We start from the raw sequence: 12,781 nt of genomic DNA on the forward strand, positions 1-12,781 counted from the left end.
CTCTCCCTCTTTCATTCTTCTTCTATAGGCTCTTTCTCTCTTCTCTTGCCCTCTTTTTGCCCATCAGCCACGGGATGATATCCCCTGGATCTTGGACTTACTAGTCTTCAGAATTGTAAACCAATACATTTCTATCCATTATAAAACACTGCTCTAGCAGCACAACATGGACTAAGACAGCATGTACTCAAGTCACCACAACATCTTGTGAATGTGCTCTACCACATTATGTACAGAGCATGGTAGAGTCAGAGGACAAGGGTTAGTGGCTCAGCCTAGGGAGTTTTGCAGGTCACAGAGATAAGATATGATTTAGAACTTTATTTTGAAAACAAAGGTAGTCATCTTCTTAAAAATAAACAAGGAATGAGGGAGAGGTAATTTAGTTATAGCTCAAATACTTTGAAATATATTGAATCTTATTAAAAATCCACCTTGACCTCAAAAGACATTATTTGCACAAACACTTTAATTTTATATATATATATTCAGCTATGCATAAGGCTGAGGCAGAAGGATGGTAAGTTTAAGGCAAGACTCGGCAACTTAGTGAGAGCTTGGGTCAAAATAAAATTTTATATAAGGGACTGGGAATGTAGCTCAGTGCTAAAATGATCCTGGGCTCAATACCAAGTACCAGAAAAAGAAAAAAAAAAAAAAAGACTTAATTTGAACTGAAGTTGTATTGGATTTCAATAAATTATACTGTCCTAATCAATATCAATTTAATTCATAAAATGAAAAAATATTTACTGTTCCACATAAAATAGAAGCATTCCATCTGAAGCTTTAATAAAAAAAGAAAAACTTAAAATGGAAGAAGCCATGTAACAAAACTTTCTCTATAGCTACTGAGTGAAGAAACTACAATGGTTTGCAGTTCAGATAAACTGTGGTTGATTTTGGTGACAATTTAAACATATGAACAACACATTTATTTATGTGTGTTCATTTGAATTTACTGTCAGAACTAATAAAGGATAGTCTGAGTATCTTCAGACTGAAAACAGAATTCAGGTTTAATTTTGTCTCTATTTTCTCTCATTTATGGTCACATTAATCACAAATTAAGAAAATAAAAATGTTACAATCTACATTATGACCATGTTTGTTGTAACTTAAAAACATAGGATTCTAATATTTGTACTTAATTTTGATTAATTTCCAAAATAGAATATTACAGATAAAAGTGATGTTAATTTCAGCTTGACTACATTTTTAATTTATTATCAGCTAAATATACAGAAGAGTAAGCACAGTTCCCCTAGCAGAAAATGAATTTTGTTGAAAAATATTGTTTTATTTTTTAGAGATCAGATATGATTTAGAACTTCTATAGATAGTTGATACAGGTAGGAAAAGACTGCATTAAAAAAAAAAACAACAATAATAGGGCTGGGGATATAGCTCAGTTGGTAGAGTGCTTGCCTCGCATGCTCAAGGCCCTGGGTTCAATCCCCAATACCACATTTAAAAAAAAAAAAAACCACAATATGTATTTTTTATTCAAATCTTGAAAACAATTATGATTTCAGAAATACTAGACATAACAATTTAATTACCACTTTTTGATGCTCAAAATGTCTATCATCTATTTTTTAAAAAAGCAGTGGAACATATGGAAGATGTGGAAGAAGCAATAGGAGATGGTCTGATGGGAAGACATCACTACATACAATTAAGGGTTGGGAAGTATGTTAAGATGTGGTCTTGTAAACAAATTTCCCAAATTAAGACTCCAACTTGGTCGTTTTTCACTTTCCTCTGCAGCTGTAACCTTCCACACCCATATAAAGAGATAATCACGCCCATATAAAGAGATAATCTCAGCCACTAGGTATAGAGACTAGTCTATAAAGCTGTTTTATTTTGTATTTACTCAGTGACTACAATTTGTAAATACTCTACATGTAGACATCATGCTGAGTCAGAAAAGCAGATGAATAAGAAATGTCTACTCTACTTAAAGTCTACACCCCAGCAAAGAGACAAACGTTATGAAGCCTAGAATAGGGCTAGTAGAAAGGAAGAGAAAAATATGAGATATACTTCTAAACAAGAATACAGAAATCCTGATCAGAGACTGGATATGGGACTAGAGAGGTGACATTTTATTTTCCTTCTCTTATTTAGCTTCAATCAAGCCTCAGCTCTTCTGTTCCCACATTCTTCATAAGTGCCTATCTGCTGCTCACAGGGCCAATGTTGTCAACACATTTTCTTCAAAGAAGAAGGCTAAGACAATCTTATATGAACATTTATCTTTTCTTCTCTGCTCATCATTTGGATTGACTTTTGTCTAGTCTCATTCACAGCTTGAATAGACATTCTTTTTTAAAGTTTATTGGTTCTTTTTTTCCTCTCCATGTTCATAGAAGATCTGTGCAAAGAAAAAGAAGGTAGAGGGGGAAGTGCAATGATCCAACCTATGAATAATATATTTTACCAATGTCTAGTTGGCTTAGATACTCTATGCTTTCTCTTTTTCAAAATTTATTTTATCCTGAGACAGTGTCTTATTAAGTAGCCCAGGCTGGCCCCCAAACTGGATTCTCTTACTCCAGCTTCCTGAGCACCTGGGATTAAAGGTCTGGCTCCACATTCTCTATTGATCTAATATATATATACTACATTCTTCCTTTCTTACTTTTTGATTCACTGTAAACTTTTATTCTCTTCTATATAAACCCTCTATCTTTTTTTTTGTTTGTTTGTTTTGGAAGAGTTACTTTCAAGGGGGAAAATAGTGTATCATGGGTAGTTTTTTTTTAATATTAAAAAACAGAATAAATATTCACTATGTCAATCTTAAAACAAAATCATTAAAAGAATTAAGCACTAAAAAGCAAATTCTGAAAGCTCTGTATACTAAATTCTATGAATTAAATAAAAAGCCTTTTTCAACTTCACTATAAAGTAACTCAACTCTTATATATCATAAGTCACTTTAACTATATTTCATAATTTAATAACATAGTACTTTTAAAACCCTTGTGATCTAAGAATCACATCAAATTTTGTTTAGGGGTATTGCTATATATAACAAGAAGGGTTATTGTGCTTTGCTACCAAGAAAACTTCTAAATTAGCAAAAGCTATGATGTCTCAACTTCCCAGGCTAAATAAATGCTAACAGACAGAATGAAAAAAAAAAACAAAAACAGGAATTGACCACAAAAGTTCTAATGAGCTCTCGACACTAAAGTTTGATTCTCAACTGTCATTCCATCTGATTTCAATATTTCTGCAAAGAGCTACTAAAGTAGAATAAAAATATAATGGAAAAAATGTAGACTAGTTACTAGAATATGTGTGTATATACATTTGTCTCTTGATTTTCATTCCTGATATACAGGATTATAATGAGAATATCCTTTCTTATTTTTGTGATTGAAATGGCTCTCTCCTTGGAGAATGAAGCATCAGACTTAGGAGGAAAGTGATACAACAAAAGACCAAGTAAGACTGCAGTTATTATGTGCAATGGGGTCAATAGAGAGTAATAAAAATCAATATAAAAGAAAATAGAATGAACAAAATTTGGAAAAGCCTTGGATAAATCAATAAAAAGAGTGGACTGGGAGTATGTGAGGTTTTAAAACAGTAAATACTTACTGATTGACTGACAGGTTGGTTTAATATTCTTGCCACTTATTTCATTCTTAGAGTTTCTATTTGTGTCAGCCAGCAGTGATCCACAGTAGAAAGCTGTTATCAATATTCTTATTTTGGAGTTTTATTAATATATAGTCCCCCTTTCTGTTATTAACATAATAAATAGCCCATTGTACAGGTTTTCAGAAGGTTTGAACACAATTATCCATAGCAAAAACAAATAAATTACAAGGACTTCAAATATTCATTTTGTTTTGTTTTTCTCTTGGTAAAGTCAGGAATTAAATTATTTCTTTACATAATAATAAAGAACTTTGAGATCCTAAGAACACAAACATCTTAATAGAAGATTAATTGCATCTAAGATCTTTGTGACCTAATAGTTTTATTAGTACTCAGAACAATCAAGTCGTAATACCCGGAGAGAGTCGGGATCCCAACAGGAAACAGGATAGTCTGTTTGACAGAGATGAATGAAGAAGAATATTTATCAAGTCATGATGAGGTATAGGGAAACAAAAAACAATGCAGTAGCACTTGACAGACAGCAAGAGCAGGAAGTCCTTACTCCAAGGCCTCAAGAGCAAGACCCTTGCAAACACCTCTTTGGAAAGGACCATCTGCCGGGAGCTGCAGTCTTTAGTTTACTTCGGCTACTCCCACCCTGTGGGGATGTGACGGAGAGTAGAGTAGGGATCACATACCCCAATGCAATGGTTATTTTAGGTGTCAACTTGACTGGATAAAGGAGCACCTAGGGAACAGGTGAAGTATTATCCCCAAGCATGTCTGTGAGAGTGCTTTCACAGGAGATGGGTGTGTTAAGTCAGTGGAAGGGTGGTGAAGATCCACCCTCAGTATAGGCGGGTGCAGTGACTGCTGGGGCCTTAATGTAACAAAAAGGCAGAGAAAATAAAATTTTCTCTCTCTCTCTTCCCTGGAACTAGGTAATCTTCTCCTCCTCTTGGACATCAGAACTCAGAATCCTTTGGACTTTGGGCCTTACACCAGTGTCCCACACCTGATAGTCACATTTTCAGCATCAGACAGAATTACAACACCAGCTATCCCAGTTTTCAGCTCACAGATGGCATGCCACCAGGGCTCTTTGGTTTCCATAATCACGAGTTAATTCCTTTAATGATTCTCTCTTTCTTTCTCTCATTGTTTCTTTCTTTGGAGAACACTAATACACAAGTATTGGTGGGCACTGGTGATGATCTGAACTTACAAATGTTCACCACTGCTCTTGAAAAACCAACGTGGCCTAATATCTTTTTTCTTAAATTTCATCAAGTCAGGTGTGCAAGACAGTTTGGGAAAGAAGAATGGGGGAAAAATCGTGAAAATGTCCTATGAGCCAGACTTCCTGTGATAGTCACTAGTTTATTTTATTGAATGTTTAAAGTCCATGGGGCATATGGCATAGCTGCATGCCTCTGCCCAGTGTGGTTTGGTATGGCCATGTGACTTCCTTTTTCTAGTCAAATGAGTCACTTCTGGGGTACACTATAAGATCTAGCATAGAATTCATATTATTACATCCTTCTACTTGTAATGGTACCCAGTGATGTTCCAGATAGACACTTCTCTGAAATCCCAAATCCTGAACTGTGCATAACTTGATGTGCACATGCCTCCAGCAAACGTAAGCTATTTCCAGACTCTGAGCTTTGGCATTATTCATTGTCATAGCTTAATACAGCCCATACTGTATGATACCATCATTAAGGGGAATGATAATACCACAAATGTCTTGTTTCTATATAATGACACTTTGTTTTTCTTAAACTTTGATTTTTTTTGTAGTTTGTTTTTAAAGAGTTAAAACAGTCTCAGGAGTATGTACATTTTCTGAGTTGATGTACCTGGTATTTAGAAATGCTGGAGAAATTTCTGGAATATTTAGTATGTATACATAGTGATTATTTTATGTTTTATATGTAAAAGACATACATAAAAGAAGGTATGAAGAGTGTGTGCATAAAATAACAAGTGCATTTTCAATGTACAGAAGGACATTTCTAAAAATTACACTTCTGGAAAAATGTATCCTAGCTTTTCAGAGAAATCAGAAAATGTCTCCACTTGAAAAGCAAAGCCATCAACTCTAAGACCAGAATGTTACCCCTAATATTCTCATACCATTGATCTCACAAATTCTTTGTGTACTTGTTTTCCTCCTTAAAACTTTCAGAGCTTTTTAAATTCAGTTACGCCTTTTAGAAATCCCTGTTAAATAAAAATTACAGGAGGCTATTGCTTTAAACTAGGATCCTACATATGGCCACAATAGACCAGATAAACACAAAATGAAGTCACCCATGTTAGAAGTCCCTGATACCAAACTGAAAGTAAATTGCTATCTGTCATTCCCAGAAATCAGGAAAATGATTGATGATAGCCAAATTTCCAAACAGACCAACTGACATGACAATGGATTTCCCTCTGCTTTAATCCCTATGTCCTTCAATCCTTACACAAGTAGCCTGAAGTAATCCGATGTTAGCCAGTCATCCTCCTGTTTTGCCTCCCTGTCCCCAACACATAAGAAATGTGTCTCTGAAATGAATGAAGCTCGTGAAATGCCTTCATTCTGCCTTTCTTCTGTCTTTCACTGTCTCTAAGCCAGCCTTCTCTGTTTAGCCCATGGGAACACACATTCTATCTTATGGAGGAAAGTGTTTTCTGACTCCAGAATTGTAAAGTAAAGCCAGTCAAGATCCTTAAACTAAACTTGCTGTAAATTTGGCCTCTGACATGGCACAGGGGGAAAGAAAACAAAAACTCTGAAAATAAAAACAATTTAACCTTGGATAAAATAACCAAAGGGATATAAATATCTGAGAATACTTTTCTAGCTCACCCATGATTGTTCAATGAAGTAGGAGAGAAAAAACAGGGATCACATTAAAAGGAAATTAATCACCTGAAAGGTTCTACATCTGCCTCAGTGATTAACAAGAATATTTTATTTCTATCAGTTATGCAAATGAGAACAAGGCATTTTAAGGTTTTCCCAGTTCACATATTAATTCAGGATGTATAAGACAATTTGAATGAAAATGACCTCCCAGCCTCTTTAAAATACTGTGTATATAAGCACAGAACTGCAAATTTATTGGCCTTTTTGTGGTGCATTAGCTCATCCTCCCCAGCAGAAAGGTGATGTATTCACCTAATTTTCAGTCAAATAAAAAAGCTCTTTCTTTAAAGAAAAGTGTGATATCTACCACTTTGTTCACCTTTGATGGATTTTAGATCCATAGTTCACATTAGTTGTTGTTAAACTTTAGTCAATGTCAGGATTACCTTCGGCACTTACTGAAAAAGTAAATTACTAGGGAATGTGACTCCAGAGAGTTTGATTGGGTCATCAGTTTTGGGTTCGCAGGTGGTTTCAAGGTAATGAAGTAGGCACTGACCACTGAGGACACAGCCCAAGAGAGAGATCTTGACATCTAGAAAGAGGACTGGACATTGATTTTTTTTTTTCTTTTTCACCATGCATCTGCAGTTACCCTGATTTTTATCAGCATCAACTCCTCTTAATAACAAAGGAGCAAAGAATGTACTATGTTATTGATTTGTCTTCCTTGATGAAGAGTAAATTATGCTTCCATTTATTATCCAAGTTACTTATTTGAGATTTACTGAAAATAAATAACTCTTTTGAACTCTCTTTGGTGGCCAAATTTAGAGTGTTAAATTTTGCTGTGTTTAAGATTATATTAGTTGTTTCTGACTCCCTTGAACTCAGATACCCTCAGCTTCACCCACTGTTTTCTTTTGTGAATGCTCCTCAAGATTTACATTGATCAGATCTTTTTATTATTAGTTTGTGGTAAAACTTCTCTGCCACTGGCAGTGTAAGTGTAACCCTTTCTATTTGATTTGTTTAAACTCTACAGGCTTTCTCTTTTTCTCTGTGATCTCTAAGGGATTTCTTAAACTTTCTGAACATAATAAAAACATTCTTAACATTTACAGATTATAAAAATAGCCAGTTGTGGTGCCACACAATTGTAATTTTAGCTACTCAGGAATCTGAGGCAAGAGGATGGCCAGTTCAAGGGCAACCTGGGCAACTTAGCAAGCCCCTGTTTAAAAATAACATATATATATATATATATATATATATATATATATATATATGGCTGGGGCAACAGGTTAAAGGTGGAGCTTCCCTGGGTTCCTTCTCCAGTACCACTAAACAACAAACACACACACCCGGCTAATTGTCACTTGGTCATCTTACATTACATTTCTGTTTATTTCTTCTTTAAGGACCTAAGAAAGACATTGTAGAACAATTATCAAACTGTTAGCAAACAAGGAATAAACGAATGACCACCCTAGATCCCGCTACTAAGACATAATGGCTTTAAATTCTTGGTTTATATACTCTTAAAATTATTTATTTCAAGTGTGTATGCTATGTTTAAAATTTTTTAAAAAATGGATTAATAATTCCATGTTATACACATTATATGAAATATCACATTGTATCCTGTAAGTGTATACCACTATGATTTGTCAATTCAAATTACTATTAATTAGAAAACTCAGAAAATGAGCTAATATGTATGTTTTGTAACTTTTTAAAAAAAATTTTCTTGTTTAGTCCTTTTCTTTTTCAAGACTTACCATCTATTTTCTTTTGTTATGATCTGTATTTTTAGGGAACTAGCAGCAATATTTCTTGTAGATACATTTTTAATCTTTACATACAGACTCTCCTTGCAAAAGCAACCAAGAGAATGTACTCAGGAGAGGCAGGGATCTCTCTCTGATGGAGAAATAGGACTACTTATATTTCTTTGTAGCCTTAATGAAGCACTAGTGGGGCTTATGTGCATTCTTATGTCAGTAATAAAATTTCCTTCCATAAATTCATGGTGTCATTAGCTGAGACCATAATCCTAAGGTTATGAAGGCATATGAAACTTGTGGTGGTAAATTTGCTCCCATTTTAAAGGGTTATATACTTCCTTTGGTAAAACTTCATTATATACTGCATCCTATGTTTTGGTTATGTCGGAGGGTTCCCAAAGTGTTCATGTGCTGTGAGCTTGATCCTCAGTGTGGTGATTTTAGCAGGTGATGGGGTCTTGAAGAGATGCAATATAAAAAGAAGCTGCAAGACTGGTTCCTCCTTACTTTCTGGTTTTCTGTCTCATATGTGATCTCTGACTTTTCACAAGTGCTCCTACTACCATGATCCCATCTGTCATGATGTCTTCACCAGAAGGCTACCATGGTCCTGTGCCTCTAAAGCTGTGACTTAAATAAAACTCTTTTCTTTATAAGTAACTAGCCTCAGATGTTTCATTATGGCAATGGGAAGTGGGCTACAATAGTATGTATTTTCAATATGGTTAATATTAGATGTATTAGCCTGAACAATGTGGTTATTATTACTGTTGTTTTCACAAACTGGGCATTTCCAAAAACAAGACCCCAACATTCATGGACTGATAAGTTTTAAGATAAGGATTACCTTACTTCAATTTTATGCATGTGCATGTACACTGGTAGGAATGGAAATAATGACATGTTGATAAGTCAAACAGACAATGGATATGTAAAAAAGAAAGGAGGAGAAAAATGCTGAAACATGAAAAAGAAGATATATTTCCATGTCCATTGCCCTGTTTCTTCTGTGGGGTGTCTGTTGTAGTTATTCAAGTGTCTGGTTTGGTGAATGTACTGGAGTAGCAATAACTATAGTAAAAGCTAACATCCCTCCTGTGTTTACCGTGTGCCAGGCACTGCACTGAGAGTTTTATGGATCATGTCATTTATGCCTCCCCCAAACCTGTGCTTACCTCATTTGAATAACTTAGCCAGGGTCATACCATGCTGGCAATCAATCCCAATGCCTCACACATGGGGCATCTTACTTCTACATTAACCATTATGTTCAGTACCTATCATTAGTTCCTGATTTACTAAACTCTGTCATTGTCAGTAGGACGGTAAAGTTTCTGTTCTGTAAAACAACTTATTTCTTCTCACTTGAGTGTTACCATACTCCTCTAATTGCCTCTTAGGGCTGGGATATGAAGTCCCCGTGCCACAACCTGCCCACAGTGAGGATTGCATTCATAGCTATAGAATCAGCTCATCTTCCACAGATCCAGCATAAGCTGGCATAGCCTTGATTTTTTTTCTGTTGGAAATATATAAACTGGAGAAATAACTATGTCACAGTGCAGGCTGAGTCCAAATTATGCTGCATCTGTGATGGCATATAAACATTTAAAATGATTACACAACTTTTATTACTCCTTTTGTTCCATCCCAATAAAGTATGCAATGTCCACATACAGTTACATCTAAAAAACACAATACATAGGGAATAGTATTTGAAGCTGTGGAAGAAACTTGAAATTATACTTTATGGAAGCAGTTTTTTTTTTTTAATTGAGGATATACTGGGAAAAGGTTGCATCTGATTCTGCTCAGTGACAATGTTATCACTTGGTGGCCACATCTTCTGTGTGTGCAGCATTTTCAATAATGAAATACTGTGGCTATAATTCCTTTATAGTGATTATCTTCTAACACAGAAGGGAAAAGACCATGATTATGGGTTATGATTTACTACCTCACATTACTGAGGATATTTGCATTCAAAAAAGAGAAATTCTACCTGACATCAGACATAATTAATTCTCCTGATCTATGCAAATAGTTATATGGTTATTCGAAAAGATACATCACAATTTTATTACTATTAAATAAGACAGGGAGATAGAACATTATTCGGAAAATAGATGATTTTATGATTTAGGGGAAGTTTTTCTTTCATTGAGGGATCCTAAGGAATGTTTATTTTTCATTTTATCTTGAATACCTCATTATGATTATTATTGCTACCATCAAGATATAGAGTGAGACACAAATGAAAGAACCCTCTATTTTGCAGCTTGTCTGACAACCACTGCAGCACACTCTGAATGACAGAACTTGGATTTGTTCCATGATCCATCCTGCACTGCATTTGCAAATGTCTCTCCACTATGTTGTCACACATGTCCAGTCACATCCAAATTACACTATAGAATTTCAAATATTGGAAAACTTGACCAGTCCAAACTAGATTTTAGAGGAGCACAACATCAAGAGCACAAATTTTGAACAGAATCCAAGTCCCTAACACCTATTAGTTATTTCTCCTTGAGCAACTATTTAATTAACATCCACCCTGTTTGACAAGGCTTGGCTTTCTCCTTTTTCCCAACACTTCATTCAGTCAATTACAAAGTCTTGCCAATTATGTTTCCAGAACCTATCTTGACTCCATTCACTTGTCTTGACCTTTTTTGTGATTACCTGCTCTAAGGCACTGTCATTTTTGTCTTTTGCTCCTGCAAAAGCCTTCGACTGGAATTTTTTGCCTACTTGTGCTATTGTCTAATTTATTCCCTACAGAATAGCCACAATGATTATTTACAGTGAACGTCTGATTATATACTTCACTACTAATTAAACAAACAAAATACAAATAAGCACATAGGCTTCTGTCCTCTCAGGTCCTTTAGGATAAAATTTTCAATTAACAGGTGGCTTGTAGGAAGCTCTCTGCACTGCAGTCACACTGGCCGCCTTTTATTTTCCTAAAAACTACCAGACTCCATTTTGTCTCAGGAATTGTATGTATGTTCCTCTCTGCCTCAAATAATCTTCCACTATCTTCACAAGCTCACTGTCCACTTCCTCTTGACTCTCTACAACTCTTATGAGGACTCGGATTAAAAGTTTTTTGTTTTTTTTTCTCATAGAAACTTCTCAATCCCTAGACTAGGTCAATTTTGCTGTTATATATCCTCATATGACTCCAGATTTCTCTGAAGTATCTTTCATAACTACAACTTTGGTCTGAATGTTTGCGCCCCGCCCCATAGTCATATGTTGAAGCCTATTTCCCAATTCAAGAAATGGAAACTTTAGGAGGTGATGAATCATGAGGGCAGAGCATCACAAGTGGGATTTGTGCTCTTATAAAAGATGCCCAGGAGACTAGTTTGCCCTTCTCTCATGTGAGGACATAATGAGAAGGTGCCATCTATGAACCAGAGCAGAAACTCCTCACCAGATGCGGAATCCACTGATGACTTCATTTTGGACTTCCCATGTTCCAGAGTTGTAAGTAAATCTTTGCTATTTACAAATCACTCACTTTACTGTATTTTGTTAGGGCAAGTCTAATGGACCAAGACAGCAATGAATAACTGATTTGTTCTTTAATGAATTGCTTACAAGTTCTCTAATGGGTTGTGGGAATTCTGCCTCCCATCAAAGCAAAAATTCAGTGGTATTAGGGACTGTATAATCAGACCCAACTGCATGAACATAAGTAGCTGGTAAATAGCTGTGGAATAAATGAGTGAAATTTTGAACCTCAAATTCTCTATCAGTTGAAATAATATATGTGTTTAATTATATTGTGATAATTTTTGATATGATATATCATGTTCATGACACTGAACACAGTGCCTTCCACATAGTGGGCACTCAAAATTGGCTGTTATGAAATCATTTGATATAATTTTTTTTAGAGTGATAGAGGGAGAGAGAGAGAGAATTTTTTTAATATTTATTTTTTAGTTATTGGCGGACACAACATGGTTGTTTGTATGTGGTGCTGAGGATCGAACCCGGGCCGCACGCACGCCAGACGAGCGCGCTACCGCTTGAGCCACGTCCCCAGCCCATTTGATATAATTTTAAACTGCTGTTAATTCCTGTGGTGGTAAATTTACATTAATCCAAAAATTCACTTACTTGTTTAGGTAACATGACTTAAATGTATGGATGAAAGAAATAAAAATGTTCACAAAGAAGCTACTAGTTACAATTCATCTACTTATGATATAAAAATGCTTTTGGGACTTGGGATGAAGCTTAATGGGAGAGCAGTTGCTTAGCCTGAGCAAGGCCCTTGGTTTAATCCCCATTGTTGCAAGCAAATAAACACACACACACACACACACACACACATACACACATATACACATACACACACACATACTCACACTCACACACACAGAACTTCAGAACTTATTTGGCAAAGTTTGCCTAGCAAATGAGTATATAAGCTCAAAATTGCTAGTTTCCATTGTTTTGAAAGAATTAATATCACCTTCTCTATCAGTATTGA

This window comes from Spermophilus citellus, assembly GCF_964194105.1.
Source record: "Spermophilus citellus genome assembly, chromosome: 12".
Taxonomy (NCBI): domain Eukaryota; kingdom Metazoa; phylum Chordata; class Mammalia; order Rodentia; family Sciuridae; genus Spermophilus; species Spermophilus citellus.